This window comes from Carica papaya, chromosome 8 (genome assembly GCF_054855325.1).
Source record: "Carica papaya isolate Zhongbai chromosome 8, ASM5485532v1, whole genome shotgun sequence".
Lineage (NCBI taxonomy): Eukaryota > Viridiplantae > Streptophyta > Magnoliopsida > Brassicales > Caricaceae > Carica > Carica papaya.
This window is the reverse complement of record NC_142316.1, coordinates 17,116,248-17,133,918: the sequence shown is the minus strand read 5'-3', so window position 1 is coordinate 17,133,918 and position 17,671 is coordinate 17,116,248. Positions and strand designations below refer to the sequence as shown.

At 46.5% G+C, this 17,671-nt stretch overlaps 8 non-coding genes and 25 pseudogenes across 8 annotated transcripts; 6 read left to right on the top strand and 27 right to left on the bottom strand.

Annotated features, from left to right (window-relative positions):
* Positions 1 to 281: 281 nt before the first annotated feature.
* Positions 282 to 400, bottom strand: LOC148245004 (5S ribosomal RNA; annotated as a pseudogene).
* A 209-nt stretch (positions 401 to 609) lies between these two features.
* Positions 610 to 728, bottom strand: LOC148245003 (5S ribosomal RNA; annotated as a pseudogene).
* Positions 729 to 1,936: 1,208 nt separating this feature from the next.
* On the bottom strand, positions 1,937 to 2,055 carry LOC148245002 (5S ribosomal RNA). The gene has a single exon (XR_015815584.1). It is a non-coding gene; the product is annotated as a 5S ribosomal RNA (ribosomal RNA).
* A 208-nt stretch (positions 2,056 to 2,263) lies between these two features.
* Positions 2,264 to 2,382, bottom strand: LOC148245001 (5S ribosomal RNA; annotated as a pseudogene).
* A 203-nt stretch (positions 2,383 to 2,585) lies between these two features.
* LOC148245000 (5S ribosomal RNA) lies at positions 2,586 to 2,703 on the bottom strand (annotated as a pseudogene).
* Positions 2,704 to 2,913: 210 nt separating this feature from the next.
* LOC148244999 (5S ribosomal RNA) lies at positions 2,914 to 3,032 on the bottom strand (annotated as a pseudogene).
* Positions 3,033 to 4,266: 1,234 nt separating this feature from the next.
* On the bottom strand, positions 4,267 to 4,385 carry LOC148244998 (5S ribosomal RNA). Its single transcript, XR_015814845.1, has one exon. It is a non-coding gene; the product is annotated as a 5S ribosomal RNA (ribosomal RNA).
* A 205-nt stretch (positions 4,386 to 4,590) lies between these two features.
* On the bottom strand, positions 4,591 to 4,709 carry LOC148244997 (5S ribosomal RNA; annotated as a pseudogene).
* A 205-nt stretch (positions 4,710 to 4,914) lies between these two features.
* On the bottom strand, positions 4,915 to 5,032 carry LOC148244996 (5S ribosomal RNA; annotated as a pseudogene).
* Positions 5,033 to 5,591: 559 nt separating this feature from the next.
* LOC148244995 (5S ribosomal RNA) lies at positions 5,592 to 5,710 on the bottom strand (annotated as a pseudogene).
* A 206-nt stretch (positions 5,711 to 5,916) lies between these two features.
* On the bottom strand, positions 5,917 to 6,035 carry LOC148244994 (5S ribosomal RNA; annotated as a pseudogene).
* Positions 6,036 to 6,244: 209 nt separating this feature from the next.
* On the bottom strand, positions 6,245 to 6,363 carry LOC148244993 (5S ribosomal RNA; annotated as a pseudogene).
* Positions 6,364 to 7,247: 884 nt separating this feature from the next.
* On the bottom strand, positions 7,248 to 7,366 carry LOC148244992 (5S ribosomal RNA). The gene has a single exon (XR_015815045.1). It is a non-coding gene; the product is annotated as a 5S ribosomal RNA (ribosomal RNA).
* Positions 7,367 to 7,592: 226 nt separating this feature from the next.
* LOC148244991 (5S ribosomal RNA) lies at positions 7,593 to 7,711 on the bottom strand (annotated as a pseudogene).
* A 491-nt stretch (positions 7,712 to 8,202) lies between these two features.
* On the bottom strand, positions 8,203 to 8,321 carry LOC148244990 (5S ribosomal RNA; annotated as a pseudogene).
* Positions 8,322 to 8,524: 203 nt separating this feature from the next.
* Positions 8,525 to 8,642, bottom strand: LOC148244989 (5S ribosomal RNA; annotated as a pseudogene).
* Positions 8,643 to 9,203: 561 nt separating this feature from the next.
* On the bottom strand, positions 9,204 to 9,322 carry LOC148244988 (5S ribosomal RNA). The gene has a single exon (XR_015814618.1). It is a non-coding gene; the product is annotated as a 5S ribosomal RNA (ribosomal RNA).
* A 205-nt stretch (positions 9,323 to 9,527) lies between these two features.
* Positions 9,528 to 9,646, bottom strand: LOC148244987 (5S ribosomal RNA). Its single transcript, XR_015816043.1, has one exon. It is a non-coding gene; the product is annotated as a 5S ribosomal RNA (ribosomal RNA).
* A 995-nt stretch (positions 9,647 to 10,641) lies between these two features.
* Positions 10,642 to 10,760, bottom strand: LOC148244986 (5S ribosomal RNA; annotated as a pseudogene).
* Positions 10,761 to 10,965: 205 nt separating this feature from the next.
* On the bottom strand, positions 10,966 to 11,084 carry LOC148244985 (5S ribosomal RNA; annotated as a pseudogene).
* Positions 11,085 to 12,005: 921 nt separating this feature from the next.
* Positions 12,006 to 12,124, bottom strand: LOC148244984 (5S ribosomal RNA). Its single transcript, XR_015815147.1, has one exon. It is a non-coding gene; the product is annotated as a 5S ribosomal RNA (ribosomal RNA).
* A 205-nt stretch (positions 12,125 to 12,329) lies between these two features.
* On the bottom strand, positions 12,330 to 12,448 carry LOC148244983 (5S ribosomal RNA; annotated as a pseudogene).
* A 203-nt stretch (positions 12,449 to 12,651) lies between these two features.
* Positions 12,652 to 12,769, bottom strand: LOC148244982 (5S ribosomal RNA; annotated as a pseudogene).
* Positions 12,770 to 13,172: 403 nt separating this feature from the next.
* Positions 13,173 to 13,290, bottom strand: LOC148244981 (5S ribosomal RNA; annotated as a pseudogene).
* A 234-nt stretch (positions 13,291 to 13,524) lies between these two features.
* LOC148244980 (5S ribosomal RNA) lies at positions 13,525 to 13,645 on the bottom strand (annotated as a pseudogene).
* Positions 13,646 to 13,821: 176 nt separating this feature from the next.
* On the bottom strand, positions 13,822 to 13,940 carry LOC148244979 (5S ribosomal RNA). The gene has a single exon (XR_015815000.1). It is a non-coding gene; the product is annotated as a 5S ribosomal RNA (ribosomal RNA).
* Positions 13,941 to 14,145: 205 nt separating this feature from the next.
* On the bottom strand, positions 14,146 to 14,264 carry LOC148244978 (5S ribosomal RNA). The gene has a single exon (XR_015815029.1). It is a non-coding gene; the product is annotated as a 5S ribosomal RNA (ribosomal RNA).
* Positions 14,265 to 15,222: 958 nt separating this feature from the next.
* LOC148244977 (5S ribosomal RNA) lies at positions 15,223 to 15,342 on the top strand (annotated as a pseudogene).
* Positions 15,343 to 15,899: 557 nt separating this feature from the next.
* LOC148244976 (5S ribosomal RNA) lies at positions 15,900 to 16,018 on the top strand (annotated as a pseudogene).
* A 202-nt stretch (positions 16,019 to 16,220) lies between these two features.
* LOC148244975 (5S ribosomal RNA) lies at positions 16,221 to 16,339 on the top strand (annotated as a pseudogene).
* A 561-nt stretch (positions 16,340 to 16,900) lies between these two features.
* On the top strand, positions 16,901 to 17,018 carry LOC148244974 (5S ribosomal RNA; annotated as a pseudogene).
* A 204-nt stretch (positions 17,019 to 17,222) lies between these two features.
* LOC148244973 (5S ribosomal RNA) lies at positions 17,223 to 17,341 on the top strand (annotated as a pseudogene).
* A 209-nt stretch (positions 17,342 to 17,550) lies between these two features.
* Positions 17,551 to 17,669, top strand: LOC148244972 (5S ribosomal RNA; annotated as a pseudogene).
* The last annotated feature ends 2 nt before the right edge of the window (positions 17,670 to 17,671 follow it).

Below are 17,671 nucleotides of genomic sequence, written 5' to 3'. Positions count from 1 at the left end.
ACTCTCGCCCAAGCACCCTTAACTTGCGGAGTTCTGATAGAATCCGTTGCATTGGTGCTGGTGTGATTGCTCATATTTCATTCTGCGCAGCAAATACATACACTTTTTCTCCCTCCATCCCCCCTCCCGTCATTTGTTTCCTTGTGCGTGCACTCTGCATCTCTCCTTCTCGTTCTAATATCGATTAAAATGCCCCTACTTCTTGACTCACATTTGCGTATAAACCAGTGGACCCTAGTTCCAGTCGCGCGTAACGTCGAACGACCCGTCTGAAAAAAAAATTAGTGGGACACGAGGACTTCCCAAGAGGTCACCCATCCGAGTACTACTCTCGCGCAACAACACTTAACTGCGGAGTTCTGATGGGATCCGGTGCATTAGTGCTGGTATGATCGCACCTGTTTAATTTCGCGCTGCAAATACATAAACTCCTTCTCCTTTCTTCCCCCTCCAGTCATTTGTTTCCTTGTGCGTGCGCACTGCACCTCTCGTTCTCGTTCAAATATCAACTAAAATGCCACGACGCCGTGACTCACATTTGCGAATAAATCTGCGGACCATAATTAAAGTCGCGCGTAACGTCGAACGGCACATCTGAAAAAAAAAAAATGGGTGCGACACGAGAACTTCCCAGGAGGTAACCCATCATTGTACTACTTTCGCCAAAGCACACTTAACTGCGGAGTTCTGATGGGATCCGGTGCATTTGTGCTGGTGTGACCGCACCTGTTTAATTTCGTGTGAAAATACATACACTCCTTCTTCCCTCCCTGCCTCCCATCATTTGTTTCCTTGTGCGTTCACACTGCAACTCTCCTTCTCGTCCTAATATCGATTAAAATGCCCATGATTCTTGACTCACATTTGCGTATAAACCAGTGGACCATAGTTCTAGTCGCGCGTAACGTCGAACGACCCATCTGAAAAAAAATTGTTGCGATACGAGGACTTCCAAAGAGGTCACCCATCCGAGTACTACTCTCGACCAAGCACACTTAACTACAGAGTTCTGATGGGATCCAGTGTATTAGTGTTGGTATGATGCCACTTATTTAATTTTGCGCTTCAAATACATACACTCCTTCTCTTTTCTTCCTCATCCCGTCATTTGTTTCCTTGTGCGTGCGCACTGCACCTCCCGTACTCGTTCTAATATCAAGTAAAATGCCACGGCGCCGTGACTCACATTTGTGAATAAACTTGCGGACCATAAATCAAGTCGCGCGTAACGTCGAAAGAATCATATGCAAAAAGATGGGTGCAACACGAGGACCTCCCAAGAAAATGGGTGAAATATAAGGACTTCGCAGGAGGTCACCCATCCGAGTACATTTTCTCGCCCAAGCACCCTTAACTGCGGAGTTAAGAATAGAATCTGTTGCATTAGTGCTGGTATGATCCCTCATGTTTCATTCTACACTGCAAATACATACACTCTTTCTCCTCCCATCCCCCCTCCCGTCATTTGTTTCCTTGTGCGTGCACTCTGCATCTCTCTTTCTCATTTTAATATCAAGTAATATGCCCCAGTACCGTGACTCACCATTGCAAATGAACCAGCGGTTTATAATTCTATTCGCGCGTAACGTCGAACAAACCATCCGAAAAAAAATAGGTGCAACACGAGGGCTTCCCAAGTGGTCACCCATCCGAGTGCTACTCTCGCCCAAGCACACTTAACTGCGGACTTCCGATAGAATTCGTTGCATTAGTGCTGGTATGATCGAACCTGTTTAATTTCGCGCTGCAAATACATACACTCCTTCTCCCTTCTTCCCCCTCCCGTCATTTGTTTACCTGTGTGTTCACACTTCACCTCTCATTCTCGTTCTAATATCGATTAAAATGCCCCTGCTTCTTGACTCACATTTGCGTATAAACCAGCGGACCCTAGTTCCAAACGCGCGTAACGTCAAATGACCCGTCTGAAAAAAAATTTGTGCGACACGAGGACTTCCCAGGAGGTCACCCATCCGAGTACTAATCTCGCCCAAGCACACTTCACTGCGGAGTTCTGATGGGATCCGGTGCATGAGTGCTGGTATGATCGCACCTGTTTAATTTCGCGCTGCAAATACATAAACTCATTCCCCTTTCTTCCCCCTCCTGTCATTTGTTTCCTTGTGCGTGCGCACTGCACCTCTCGTTCTCGTTCAAATATCAAGTAAAATGCCACGGCGCCGTGACTCACATTTGCAAATAAATCTGCGGACCGTAATTAAAGTCGCGTGTAACGTCGAACGGCACATCTGAAAAAAAAAAATGGGTGCAACACGAGAACTTCCCATGAGGTAACCCATCATTGTACTACTTTCGCCAAAGCACACTTAACTGCGGAGTTCTGATGGGATCCGTTGCAATTGTGCTGGTGTGACCGCACCTGTTTAATTTCGTTCTGAAAATACATACACTTCTTCTTCCCTCCCCCCTCCCATCATTTGTTTCCTTGTGCGTTCACACTACACCTCTCCTTCTCGTTCTAATATCGATTAAAATGCCCCTAATTCTTGACTCACATTTGCGTATAAACCAGCGGACCATAGTTCCAGTCTCGCGTAATGTCGAAGGACCCATCTGAAAAAAAGTTGTTGCGATACGAGGACTTCCCAAGAGGTCACCCATCCGACTACTACTCTCGCCCAAGCACACTTAACTGCAGAATTCTGATGGGATCCAATGCATTAGTGCTGGTATGATGCCACTTGTTTAATTTTGCGCTTCAAATACATACACTTCTTCTCTTTTCTTCCTCCTCCCGTCATTTGTTTCCTTGTGCGTGCGCACTGCACCTCCCGTTCTCGTTCAAATATCAAGTAAAATGCCACGGCGCCGTGACTCACATTTGCGAATAAATCTGCAGACCATAATTAAAGTCGCGCGTAACGTCGAACGGCACATCTGAAAAAAAGAAAATGGGTGCAACACGAGAACTTTCCAGGAGGTAACCCATCATTGTACTACTTTCGCCAAAGCACACTTAACTGTGGAGTTCTGAAGGGATCCGGTGCATTTGTGCTGGTGTGACCGCACCTGTTTAATTTCGTGCTGAAAATACATACACTCCTTCTTCCCTCCCCCCTCCCATCATTTGTTTCCTTGTGCGCTCACACTGCACCTCTTTTTCTCGTTCTAATATCGATTAAAATGCCCCTTTTTCTTAACTCACATTTGCGTATAAACCAGCGGACCATAGTTCCAGTCGCACGTAATGTCGAACGACCCATCCGAAAAAAAATTGTTGCGCTACGAGGACTTCCCAAGAGGTCACCCATCCGAGCACTGCTCTCGCCCAACACACTTAACTGCAGAGTTCCGATGGGATCCAGTGCATTAATGCTGGTATGATGCCACTTGTTTAATTTTGCGCTCCAAATACATACACTCCTTCTCTTTTCTTCCTCCTCCCGTCATTTGTTTCCTTGTGGGTGCGCACTGCACCTCCTGTACTCGTTCTAATATCAAGTAAAATGCCACGGTGCCGTGACTCACATTTGCGAATAAACCTGCGGACCATAAATCAAGTCGCGCGTAACGTCGAAAGAATCATCTGCAAAAAGATGGGTGCAACACGAGGACCTCCCAAGAAAATGGGTGAAATATAAGGACTTCGCAGGAGGTCACCCATCCGAGCACTAATCTCGCCCGAGCACACATAAATGCAGAGTTCTGATGGGATCCGGTGCATTAGTGCTGGTATGATCGCACCTGTTTAATTTTGCGCTGCAAATACATAAACTCATTCCCCTTTCTTCCCCCTCCCGTCAGTTGTTTCCTTGTGCGTGCGCACTGCACCTCCCGTTCTCGTTCTAATATCAAGTAAAATTCTACAGTGTCGTGACTCACATTTGCGAATAAACTTGAGGACCATAATTCAAGTCGCGCGTAACGTCGAAAGAATCATCTGTAAAAAAGTGGGTGCAACACGAGGACTTCACAAGAAAATGGGTGAAATATAAGGACTTCGCAGGAGGTAACCCATGCTAGTACTACTCTCGCCCAAGCATCCTTACCTACGGAGTTCTGATAGAATCCGTTGCATTAGTGCTGGTATGATCGCACCTGTTTCATTTCGTGCTCAAAATACATACACTCCTTCTCCTTCCCTCCCCCTCTCATCAATTGTTTCCTTGTGCGTTCACACTGCACCTCTCCTTCTCGTTCTAATATCGATTAAAATGCCCCTACTTCTTGACTCACATTTGCGTATAAACCAGCGGACCCTAGTTCCAGTCGCGCGTAACGTCGAACGACCCGTCTGAAAAAAAATTGGTGCGACACGAGGACTTCCCAAGAGGTCACCCATCCGAGTACTACTCTCGCCCAACCACACTTAACTGCGGAGTTCTGATGGGATCCGGTGCATTAGTGCTGGTATGATCGCACCCGTTTAATTTCGCGCTGCAAATACATAAACTCCTTCTCCTTTCTTCCCCCTCCCGTCATATGTTTCCTTGTGCGTGCGCTCTGCATCTCTCTTTCTCGTTCTAATATCAAGTAATATGCCCCGGCACCGTGACTCACCTTTGCAAATGAACCAGCGGTTTATAATTCCATTCGCGCGTAACATCGAACAACCGATCCGAAAAAAAATAGGTGCAACACGAGGGCTTACCAGGTGGTCACCCATCCGAGTACTACTCTCGCCCAAGCACATTTAACTGCGGAGTTCTGATGGGATCCGGAGCTTTAGTACTGGTATGATAGCACCTGTTTAATTTCGCACTGCAAATACATACACTCCTTCTCTTTTCTTCCCCCTCCCGTCATTTGTTTCCTTGTGCGTTCACACTTCACCTTTCATTCTCGTTCTAATATCGATTGAAATGCCCCTGCTTCTTGACTCACATTTGCGTATAAACCAGCGGACCCTAGTTCCAGACGCGCGTAACGTCGAACGACCCGTCTGAAAAAAAGTTTGTGCGACACGAGGACTTCCCAAGAGGTCAACCATCCGAGTACTAATCTCGCCAAGCACACTTAACTGCGAAGTTCTGATGGGACCTGGGGCTTTAGTGCTGGTATGATCGCACCTGTTTAGTTTCGCGCTGCAAATACATACACTCCTTCTCCTTTCTTCCCCCTCCCGTCATTTATTTCCTTGTGCGATCACACTTCACCTCTCATTCTCGTTCTAATATCGATTAAAATGCCCCTGCTTCTTGACTCACATTTGCGTATAAACCAGCGGACCCAAGTTCCAGACGCGCGTAACGTCGAACGACCCGTCTGAAAAAAAGTTTGTGCGACACGAGGACTTCACAAGAAAATTGGTGAAATATAAGGACTTCGCAGGAGGTAACCCATGCTAGTACTACTCTCGCCCAAGCATCCTTACCTACGGAGTTCTGATAGAATCCGTTGCATTAGTGCTGGTATGATCGCACCTGTTTCATTTCGTGCTAAAAATACATACACTCCTTCTCCTTCCCTCCCCCTCTCATCAATTGTTTCCTTGTGCGTTCACACTGCACCTCTCCTTCTCGTTCTAATATCGATTAAAATGCCCCTACTTCTTGACTCATATTTGCGTATAAACCAGCGGACCCTAGTTCAAGTCGCGCGTAACGTCGAACGACCCGTCTGAAAAAAAATTGGTGTGACACGAGGACTTCCCAAGAGGTCAACCATCCGAGTACTACTCTCGCCCAAGCACACTTAACTGCGGAGTTCTGAAGGGATCCGGGGCTTTAGTGCTGGTATGATCGCACCAGTTTAGTTTCACGCTGCAAATACATACACTCCTTCTCTTTTCTTCCCCCTCCCGTTATTTGTTTCTTTGTGCGTGCACTCTGCATCTCTCTTTCTCGTTCTAATATCGATTAAAATGCCCCTGCTTCTTGACTCACATTTGTGTATAAACAAGTGGACCCTAGTTCCAGTCGCGCGTAACGTCGAACGACCTGTCTGAAAAAATAATTAGTGCGACACGATGACTTCCCAATAGGACTCCAATCCGAGTACTACTCTCGCCCAAGCACACATAACTGCGGAGTTCTGATGGGATCCGGTGCATTAGTGATGGTATGATCGCACCTGTTTAATTTCGCGATGCAAATACATAAACTCCTTCTCCTTTCTTCCCCCTCCCGTCATTTGTTTCCTTGTGCGTGCGCACTGCACCTCTCGTTCTCGTTCAAATATCAAGTAAAATGCCACGGCGCCGTGACTCACATTTGCGAATCAATCTGCGGACCATAATTAAAGTCGCGCGTAACGTCGAACGGCATATCTGAAAAAAAGAGAATCGGTGCAACACGAGAACTTCCCATGAGGTAACCCATCATTGTACTACTTTCGCCAAAGCACACTTAACTGCGAAGTTCTGATGGGATCCGGTGCATTTGTGCTGGTGTGACCGCACCTGTTTAATTTCGTGCTGAAAATACATACACTCCTTCTTCCCTCCCCCCTCCCATCATTTGTTTCCTTGTGCGTTCACACTGCACCTCTCATTCTCGTTCTAATATCGATTAAAATGCCCCTGATTCTTGACTCACATTTGCGTATAAACCAGCGGACCATAGTTCCAGTAGCGCGTAACGTCGAACGACACATCTGAAAAAAAATTGTTGCGATACGAGGACTTCCCAAGAGGTCACGCATCCGAGTACTACTCTCGCCCAAGCACACTTAACTGCAGAGTTCTAATGAGATCGAGTGCATTAGTGCTGGTATGATGCCACTTGTTTAATTTTGCACTTCAAATACATACACTCCTTCTCTTTTCTTCCTCCTCCCATCATTCGTTTCCTTTTGCGTGCGCACTGCACCTCCCGTTCTCGTTCTAATATCAAGTAAAATGCCACGGCACCGTGACTCACATTTGCGAATAAACCTGCGGACCATAAATCAAGTCGCGCGTAACGTCGAAAGAATCATCTGCAAAAAGATGGGTGCAACACGAGGACCTCCCAAGAAAATGGGTGAAATATAAGGACTTCGCAGGAGGTCACCCATCCGAGTACTTTTCTCGCCCAAGCACCCTTAACTGCGGAGTTCTGATAGAATCCGTTGCATTAGTGCTGGTATGATCCCTCATGTATCATTTTGCACTGCAAATACATACACTCTGTCTCCTTCCATCCCCCCTCCCGTAATTTGTTTCCTTGTGCGTGCACTCTGCATCTCTCTTTCTCGTTCTAATATCAAGTAATATGCCCCGGCACCGTGACTCACATTTGCAAATGAAAACCAACGGTTTATAATTCCATTCGCGCGTAATGTCGAACAACCCATCCGAAAATATATAGGTGCAACACGAGGGCTTCCCAGGTGGTCACCCATCTGAGTACTACTCTCGCCCAAGCACACTTAACTGCGGAGTTCTGATGGGATCCGGAGCTTTAGTGCTGGTATGATCGCATTTTGCGCTGCAAATACATACACTCCTTCACCTTTCTTCCCCCTCCCGTCATTTGTTTCCTTGTGCGTTCACACTTCACCTCTCGTTCTCGTTCTAATATCGATTAAAATGCCCCTGCTTCTTGACTCACATTTGCGTATAAACCAGCGGACCCTAGTTCCAGACGCGCGAAACGTCGAACGACCCGTCTGAAAAAAAATTGGTGCGACACGAGGATTTCACAAGAAAATGGGTGAAATATATGAACTTCGCAAGAGGTAACCCATGCTAGTACTACTCTCACCCAAGCACCCTTACCTACGGAGTTCTGATAGTATCCGTTGCATTAGTGCTGGTATGATTGCACCTGTTTCATTTCATGCTGAAAATACATACACTCCTTCTCCTTCCCTCCCCCTCCCATCAATTGTTTCCTTGTGCGTGCACACTGCACCTCTCGTGCTCGTTCTAATATCAAGTAAAATGCTACGGTGCCGTGACTCACATTTGCGAATAAACCTGAGGGCCATAATTCAAGTCGCGCGTATCGTCGAAAGAATCATCTGCAAAAAAATGGGTGCAACACGAGGATTTCCTAAGAAAGTGGGTGAAATATAAGGACTTCGCATTAGTGCTGGTATGATCGCACCTGTTTAATTTCGCGCTGCAAATACATAAACTCCTTCTCCTTTCTTCCCCCTCCCATCATTTGTTTCCTTGTGCGTGCGCACTGCACCTCTCGTTCTCGTTCAAATATCAAGTAAAATGCCACGGCGCCGTGACTCAAATTTGCAAATAAATCTGCGGACCATAATTAAAGTCGCGCATAACGTCGAACGGCACATCTGAAAAAAAGAAAATGGGTGCAACACGAGAACTTCCCAGGAGGTAACCCATCATTGTACTACTTTCGCCAAAGCACACTTAACTGCGGAGTTCTGATGGGATCCGGTGCATTAGTGTTAGTGTGACCGCACCTGTTTAATTTCTTGCTGAAAATACATACACTCCTTCTTCCCTCCCCCCTCCCATCATTTGTTTCCGTGTGCGTTCACACTGCACCTCTCCTTCTCGTTCTAATATCGATTAAAATGCCCCTGATTCTTGACTCACATTTGCGTATAAACCAGCAGACCATAGTTCCAGTCGCGCGTAACGTCGAACGACCAATTTGAAAAAAAATTGTTGCGATACGAGGACTTCCCAAGAGGTCACCCATCCGAGTACTACTCTCGCCCAAGCACACTTAACTGCAGAGTTCTGATGGGATCGAGTGCATTAGTGCTCGTATGATGCCACTTGATTAATTTTGCGCTTCAAATACATACACTCCTTCTCTTTTCTTCCTCCTCCCGTCATTTGTTTCCTTGTGCGTGCGCACTGCACCTCCCGTACTCGTTCTAATATCAAGTAAAATGCCACGGCGCCGTGACTCACATTTTCGAATAAACCTGCGGACCATAAATCAAGTCGCGCGTAACGTCAAAAGAATCATATACAAAAAGATGGGTGCAACACGAGGACCTCCCAAGAAAATGGGTTAAATATAAGGACTTCGCAGGAGGTCACCCATCCGAGTACTTTTCTCGCCCAAGCACCCTTAACTGCGGAGTTCTGATAGAATCCGTTGCATTAGTGCTGGTATGATCCATCATGTTTCATTCTGCACTGCAAATACATACACTCTTTCTCCTCCCATCCCCCCTCCCGTCATTTGTTTCCTTGTGCGTGCACTCTGCATCTCTCTTTCTCGTTCTAATATCAAGTAAAATGACCCAGCACCGTGACTCACCTTTGCAAATGAACCAGCGGTTTATAATTCCATTCGCGCGTAACGTCGAACAACCCATCCGAAAAAAAATAGGTGCAACACGAGGGCTTCCCAAGTTGTCACCCATCCGAGTACTACCCTCGCCCAAGCACACTTAACTGCGGAGTTCTGATGGGATCCGGAGCTTTAGTGCTGGTATGATCGCACCTATTTAATTTCGCGCTGCAATTACATACACTCCTTCTCCTTTCTTCCCCCTACGGTCATTTGTTTCCTTGTGTGTTCACACTTTACCTCTCATTCTCGTTCTAATATCGTTTAAAATGCCCCTTATTCTTGACTCACATTTATGTATAAACCAGTGGACCCTAGTTCCAGACGTGCGTAACGTCCAACGACCCGTCTGAAAAAATATTGGCGCGACACGAGGACTTCCCAAGAGGTCACCCATCCGAGTACTACTCTCGCCCAGGCACACTTAACTGCGGAGTTCTGATGGGATCCGGTGCATTAGTGCTGGTATGATCGCACCCATTTAATTTCGCGCTGCAAATACATAAACTCCTTCTCCTTTCTTCCCCCTCCCGTCATTTGTTTCCTTGTGCGTGCGCACTGCACCTCCCGTGCTCGTTCTAATATCAAGTAAAATGCTACGGTGCCGTGACTCACATTTGCGAATAAACCTGAGGACCATAATTCAAGTCGCGCGTAACGTCGAAAGAATCATCTGCAAAAAAATGGGTGCAACACGAGGACTTTCTAAGAAAATAGGTGAAATATAAGGACTTCGGATGAGGTCACCCATCCTAGTGCTACTCTCGCCCAAGCACCCTTAACTTGCAGAGTTCTGATAGAATCCGTTGCATTGGTGCTGGTTTGATCGCTCATATTTCATTATGCGCTGCAAATACATACACTATTTCTCCCTCCATCCCCTCTCCCGTCATTCGTTTCCTTGTGCGTGCACTCTGCATCTCTTTTTCTCGTTCTAATATCAAGTAAAATGCCCAAGCATCGTGACTCACCTTTGCAAATGAACCAGCGGTTTATAATTGCATTCGCGCGTAACGTCGAGCGACCCATCCGAAAAAAAATGGGTGCAACATGAGGACTTCCCAAGAGGTCACCATAAATCAAGTCGCGCGTAACGTCGAAAGAATCATCTGCAATAAGATGGGTGCAACACGAGGACCTCCCAAGAAAATGGGTGAAATATAAGGACTTCGCAGGAGGTCACCCATCCAAGTACTTTTCTCGCCCAAGCACCCTTGACTGCGGAGTTCTGATAGAATCCTTTGCATTAATGCTGGTATGATCCCTCATGTTTCATTTTGCACTGCAAATACATACACTCTTTCTCCTCCCATCCCCCCTCCTGTCATTTGTTTCCTTGTGCGTGCACTCTGCATCTCTCTTTCTCGTTCTAATATCAAGTAATATGCCCCGGCACCGTGACTCACCTTTACAAATGAACCAGCGGTTTATAATTCCATTCGCGCGTAACGTCGAACAACCCATCCGAAAAAAATAGGTGCAACACGAGGGCTTCCCAAGTGGTCACCCATCCGAGTACTACTCTCGCCCAAGCACACTTAACTGTGGAGTTCTGATGGGATCCGGGGCTTTAGTGATGGTATGATCGCACCTGTTTAATTTCGCACTGCAAATACATACACTCCTTCTCCTTTCTTCCCCCTCCGGTCATTTGTTTCCTTGTGCGTTCACACTTCACCTCTCATTCTCGTTCTAATATCGATTAAAATGTCTCTGCTTCTTGACTCACATTTGCGTATAAACCAGCGGACCCTAATTCCAGTCGCGCGTAACGTCGAACGACCCGTCTGAAAAAAAATTAGTACGACACGAGGACTTCCAAAGAGGTCACCCATCCGAGTACTACTCTCGCCCAAGCACACTTAACTGCGGAGTTCTGATGGGATCGGGTGCATTAGTGCTGGAATGATTGCACCTGTTTAATTTCGCGCTGCAAATACATAAACTCATTCCCCTTTCGTCCCCCTCCCGTCATTTGTTTCCTTGTGCGTGCGCACTGTAGCTCCCGTTCTCGTTCTAATATCAAGTAAAATGCTACAGCGCCGTGACTCACATTTGCGAATAAACCTAAGGACCATAATTCAAGTCGCGCGTAATGTCGAAAGAATCATCTGCAAAAAAATGGGTACAACACGAGGACTTCCTAAGAAAATGGGTGAAATATAAGGACTTCGCAGGAGGTCACCCATCCTAGTGCTACTCTCGCCCAAGCACCCTTAACTTGCGGAGTTCTGATAGAATCCGTTGCATTGGTGCTGGTATGATTGCTCATGTTTCATTCTGCGCTGCAAATACATACACTTTTTCTCCCTCCATCCCCCCTCCCGTCATTTGTTTCCTTGTGCGTGCACTCTGCATCTCTCATTCTCGTTCTAATATCGATTATAATACCCCTGTTTCTTGACTCACATTTGCGTATAAACCAGCGAACCCTAGTTCCAGACGCGCGTAACGTCGAACGACCCGTCTGAAAAAAAATTGGTGCGACACAAGGACTTCACCAGAAAATAGGTGAAATATAAGGACTTCGCAGGTGGTAACCCATGCTAGTACTACTCTCGCCCAAGCACCCTTACCTACGGAGTTCTGATAGAATCCGTTGCATTAGTGCTAGTATGATCGCACCTGTTTCATTTCGTGCTGAAAATACATACACTCCTTCTCCTTCTCCTTCCCTCCCCCTCCCATCAATTGTTTCCTTATGCGTTCACACTGCACCGCTCCTTCTCGTTCTAATATCGATTAAAATGCCCATGTTTTTTGACTCACATTTGCGTATTAACCAGTGGACCCTAGTTCCAGTCGCGCGTAACGTCGAACGACCCGTCTGAAAAAAAATTGGTGCGACACGAGGACTTCCCAAGAGGTCACCCTTCCGAGTACTACTCTCGCCCAAGCACACTTAACTGCGGAGTTCTGATGGGATCCGGTGCATTAGTGCTGGTATGATCGCACTCGTTTAATTCCGCGCTGCAAATACATAAACTCCTTCTCCTTTCTTCCCCCTCCCGTCATTTCTTTCCTTGTGCGTGCCCACTGCACCTCCCGTGCTCGTTCTAATATCAAGTAAAATGCTACGGTGCCGTGACTCACATTTGCGAATAAATCTTCGGACCATAATTAAAGTCGCACATAACATCGAACGGCACATATGAAAAAATATAGGTGCAACACGAGGGCTTCCCAGGTGGTCACCCATCCGAGTACTACTTTCGTCAAAGCACACTTAACTGCGGAGTTCTGATGGGATCCGGTGCATTTGTGCTGGTGTGACCGCACCTGTTTAATTTTGTGCTAAAAATACATACACTCCTTCTTCTCTCCCCGCCTCCCATCATTTGCTTCCTTGTGCGTTCACACCGCACCGCTCCTTCTCGTTCTAATATCGATTAAAATGCCCCTAATTCTTGACTCACATTTGCGTATAAACCAGCGGACCATAGTTCCAGTCGCGTGTAATGTCGAACGACCTATCTGAAAAAAATTGTTGCGATACGGGGACTTCTCAAGAGGTCACCCATCCGAGTACTACTTTCGCCCAAGCACACTTAACTGCAGAGTTCTAATGGGATCCAGTGCATTAGTGCTGGTATGATGCCACTTGTTTAATTTTGCGCTTCAAATACATACACTCATAATCTTTTCTTCCTCCTCTCGTCATTTATTTCCTTGTGCGTGCGCACTGCACCTCCCGTACTCGTTCTAATATCAAGTAAAATGCCACGGCGCCGTGACTCACATTTGCGAATAAACCTGCGGACCATAAATCAAGTCGCGCGTAACGTCGAAAGAATCATCTGCAGAAAGATGGGTGCAACACGAGGACCTCCCAAGAAATTGGGTGAAATATAAGGACTTCGCAGGAGGTCACCCATCCGAGTACTTTTCTCGCCCAAGCACCCTTAACTGCGGAGTTCTGATAGAATTCGTTGCATTAGTGCTGGTATGATCCCTCATGTTTCATTCTGCACTGCAAATACATACACTCTTTCTTTTGAAAAAAAATTGTTGCGATACGGGGACTTCTCAAGAGGTCACCCATCCGAGTACTACTTTCGCCCAAGCACACTTAACTGCAGAGTTCTGATGGGATCCAGTGCATTAGTGCTGGTATGATGCCACTTATTTAATTTTGCGCTTCAAATACATACACTCCTAATCTTTTCTTCCTCCTCCCGTCATTTATTTCCTTGTGCGTGCGCACTGCACCTCCCGTACTCGTTCTAATATCAAATAAAATGCCACGGCGCCGTGACTCACAGTTGCGAATAAACCTGCGGACCATAAATCAAGTCGCGCGTAACGTCGAAAGAATCATCTGCAGAAATATGGGTGCAACACGAGGACCTCCCAAGAAATTGAGTGAAATATAAGGACTTCGCAGGAGGTCACCCATCCGAGTACTTTTCTCGCCCAAGCACCCTTAACTGCGGAGTTCTGATAGAATCCGTTGCATTAGTGCTGGTATGATCCCTCAAGTTTCATTCTGCACTGCAAATACATACACTCTTTCTCCTTCCATCCCCTCTGCATCTTTCTTTCTCGTTCTAATATCAAGTAATATGCCCCGGCACTGTGACTCACCTTTGCAAATGAACCAGCGGTTTATAATTCCATTCGCGCGTAACGTCGAACAACCCATCCAAAAAAAAAATAGGTGCAACACGAGGGCTTCCCAGGTGGACACCCATCCAAGTACTACTCTCTCCCAAGCACACTTAACTGCGGAGTTCTGATGGGATCCGGAGCTTTAGTGCTGGTATGATCGCACCTATTTAATTTTGCGCTGCAAATACATACACTCCTTCTCCTTTCTTCCCCCTCCCGTCATTTGTTTCCTTGTGCGTTCACACTTCACCTCTCATTCTCGTTCTAATATCGATTAAAATGCCCCTGTTTCTTGACTCACATTTGCGTATAAACCAGCGGACCCTAGTTTCAGATGCGCGTAACGTCGAACGACCCGTCTGAAAAAAAATTGGTGCGACACGAGGACTTCCCAGGAGGTCAACCATCCGAGTACTAATCTCGCCCAAGCACACTTAACTACGGAGTTCTGATGGGATCCGGGGCTTTAGTGCTGGTATGATCGCACCTGTTTAGTTTCGCGCTGCAAATATATACACTCCTTCTCCTTTCTTCCCCCTCCCGTCATTTGTTTCCTTGTGCGTGCGCACTGCACCTCCCGTCCTTATTCTAATATCAAGTAAAATGCTACAGCGCCGTGAATCACATTTGCGAATAAACCTGAGGACCATAATTCAAGTAGCGCATAACGTCGAAAGAATCATCTGCAAAAAAATGGATGCAACACGAGGACTTCACAAGAAAATGGGTGAAATATAAGGACTTCGCAGTAGGTAACCCATGCTAGTACTACTCTCGCCCAAGCACCCTTACCTACGGAGTTCTGATAGAATCCGTTGTATTAGTGCTGGTATGATCGCACCTGTTTAATTTCGCGCTGCAAATGCATACACTCCTTCTCCTTTCTTCCCCCTCCCGTCATTTGTTTCCTTGTGCGTTCACACTTCACATCTCATTCTCATTCTAATATCGATTAAAATGCCCCTTCTTCTTGACTCACATTTGCTTATTGGAACGAGAAAGAGAGATGCAGAGTGCACGCAAAAGGAAACAAATGACGAGAGGGGGTATGGGAGGAGAAAGAGTGTATGTATTTGCAGCGCAGAATGAAACATGAGGGATCATACCAGCACTAATGCAACGGATTCTATTAGAACTCCGCAGTTAAGGGTGCTTGGGCGAGAAAAGTACTCGGATGGGTGACCTCCTGCGAAGTCCTTATATTTCACCCATTTTCTTGGGAGGTCCTCGTGTTGCACCCATCTTTTTGCAGATGATTCTTTCGACGTTACGCGCGACTTGATTTATAGTCCGCAGATTTATTCGCAAATGTGAGTCAAGACGCCGTGGCATTTTACTTGATATTAGAACGAGTACGGGAGGTGCAGTGCGCACGCACAAGGAAACAAATGACGGGATGAGGAAGAAAAGAGAAGGAGTGTATGTATTTGAAGCGCAAAATTAAACAAATGGCATCATACCAGCACTAATGCACTCGATCCCATCAGAACTCTGCAGTTAAGTGTGTTTGGGCGAGAGTAGTACTCAGATGGTTGACCTCCTGGGAAGTCCTCGTGTCGCACCAATTTTTTTTCAGACGGGTCGTTCGACGTTACGCGCGACTGGAACGAAGGTCCGCTGGTTTATACGCAAATGTGAGTCAAGAAGCAGGGACATTTTAATCGATATTAGAACGAGAAGGAGAGGTGCAGTGTGAACGCACAAGGAAACAATTGATGGGAGGGGGAGGGAAGGAGAAAGAGTGTATGTATTTTCAGCACGAAATGAAACAGGTGCGATCATACCAGCACTAATGCAACGAATTCTATCAGAACTCCGAAGGTAAGGGTGCTTGGGCAAGAGTAGTTCTAGCATGGGTTACCTCTTGCGAAGTCCTTATATTTCACCCATTTTCTTAGGAAGTCCTCGTGTTGCACCTATTTTTTTGCAGATGATTCTTTCCACGATACGCGCGACTTTAATTATGGTCCTCAAGTTTATTCACAAATGTGAGTCACAGCACCGTAGCATTTTACTTGATATTAGAACGAGCACGGGAGGTGCAGTGCGCACGCACAAGGAAACAAATGACGGGAGGGGGAAGAAAGGAGAATGAGTTTATGTATTTGCAGCGCATAATTAAATGGGTGCGATCATACCAGCACTAATGCACCGGATCCTATCAGAACTCCGCAGTTAAGTGTGCTTGGACGAGATTAGTACTCGGATGGGTTACCTCCTGGGAAGTCCTCGTGTCGCACCAATTTTTTTTCTGACGGGTCGTTCGATGTTATGCGCGTCTGGAACTAGGGTCCGCTGGTTTATACGCAAATGTGAGTCAAGAAGCAGGGGCATTTTAATCGATATTAGAACGAGAATGAGAGGTGAAGTGTGAACGCAGAAGGAAACAAATGACGGGAGGGGGAAGAAAGGAGGAGTGTATGTATTTGCAGCGCAAAATTAAACTTATGCGATCATACCAGCACTAAAGCCCCGGATCCCATCATAACTCCGCAGTTAAGTGTGCTTGGGTGAGAGTAGTACTCGGATGGGTGACCACTTGGGAAGCCCTCGTGTTGCACCTATTTTTTTTCGGATGGGTTGTTCGACGTTACGCGCGAATGGAATTATGAACCGCTGGTTCATTTGCAAAGGTGAGTCACAGTGCCGGGTCATATTACTTGAAATTAGAACAAGAAAGAGAGATGCAGAGTGCACGCACAAGGAAACAAATGACGGGAGGGGGGATGGGAGGAGAAAGAGTGTATGTATTTGCAGTGCAGAATGAAACAAGATGGATCATACCAGCACTAATGCAACGGATTCTATCAGAACTCCGCAGTTAAGGGTGCTTGGGTGAGAAAAGTACTCGGATGGGTGACCTCCTGCGAAGTCCTTATATTTCACCCATTTTCTTGGGAGGTCCTCGTGTTGCACCCATCTTTTTGCAGATGAATCTTTCGACGTTACGCGCGACTTGATTTATGGTCTGCAGGTTTATTCGCAAATGTGAGTCACGGCGCCGTGGCATTTTACTTGATATTAGAACGAGTACGGGAGGTGCAGTGCGCACGCACAAGGAAACAAATGACGGGAGGAGGAGGAAAAGAGAAGGAGTGTATGTATTTGAAGCGCAAAATTAAACAAGTGGCATCATACCAGCACTAATGCACTGGATCCCATCAGAACTCTGCAGTTAAGTGTGCTTGGGCGAGAGTAGTACTCGGATGGGTGACCTCTCGGAAAGTCCTCGTATCGCAACAATTTTTTTTCAGATGGGTCGTTCGACATTACGCGTGACTAAAACTATGGTCCGCTGGTTTATACGTAATTGTGAGTCAAGAATCAGGGGAATTTTAATCGATTTTAGAACGAGAAGGAGATGTGCAGTGTGAACGCACAAGGAAACAAATGATGGGAGGGGGGGAGGGAAGAAGGAGTGTATGTATTTTCAGCACCAAATTAAACAGGTGCGGTCACACCAGCACAAATGCACCGGATCCCATCAGAACTCCGCAGTTTTGTGTGCTTTGGCGAAAGTAGTACAATGATGGGTTACCTCCTGGGAAGTTCTCGTGTTGTACCCATTTTCTTTTTTTCAGATGTGCCGTTCGACGTTACGCGCGACTTGAATTATGGTCCTCAGGTTTATTCGCAAATGTGAGTCACGGCGCCGTGGTATTTTACTTGATAGTAGAACGAGAACGGGAGGTGCAGTGCGCACGCACAAGGAAACAAATGTCGGGAGGGGGAAGAAAGGGGAATGAGTTTATGTATTTGCAGCGCGAAATTAAACAGGTGCGATGATACCAGCACTAATGCACCGGATCCCATCAGAACTCCGCAGTGAAGTGTGTTTGGGCGAGATTAGTACTCGGATGGGTGACCTCTTGGGAAGTCCTCGTGTTGCACCAATT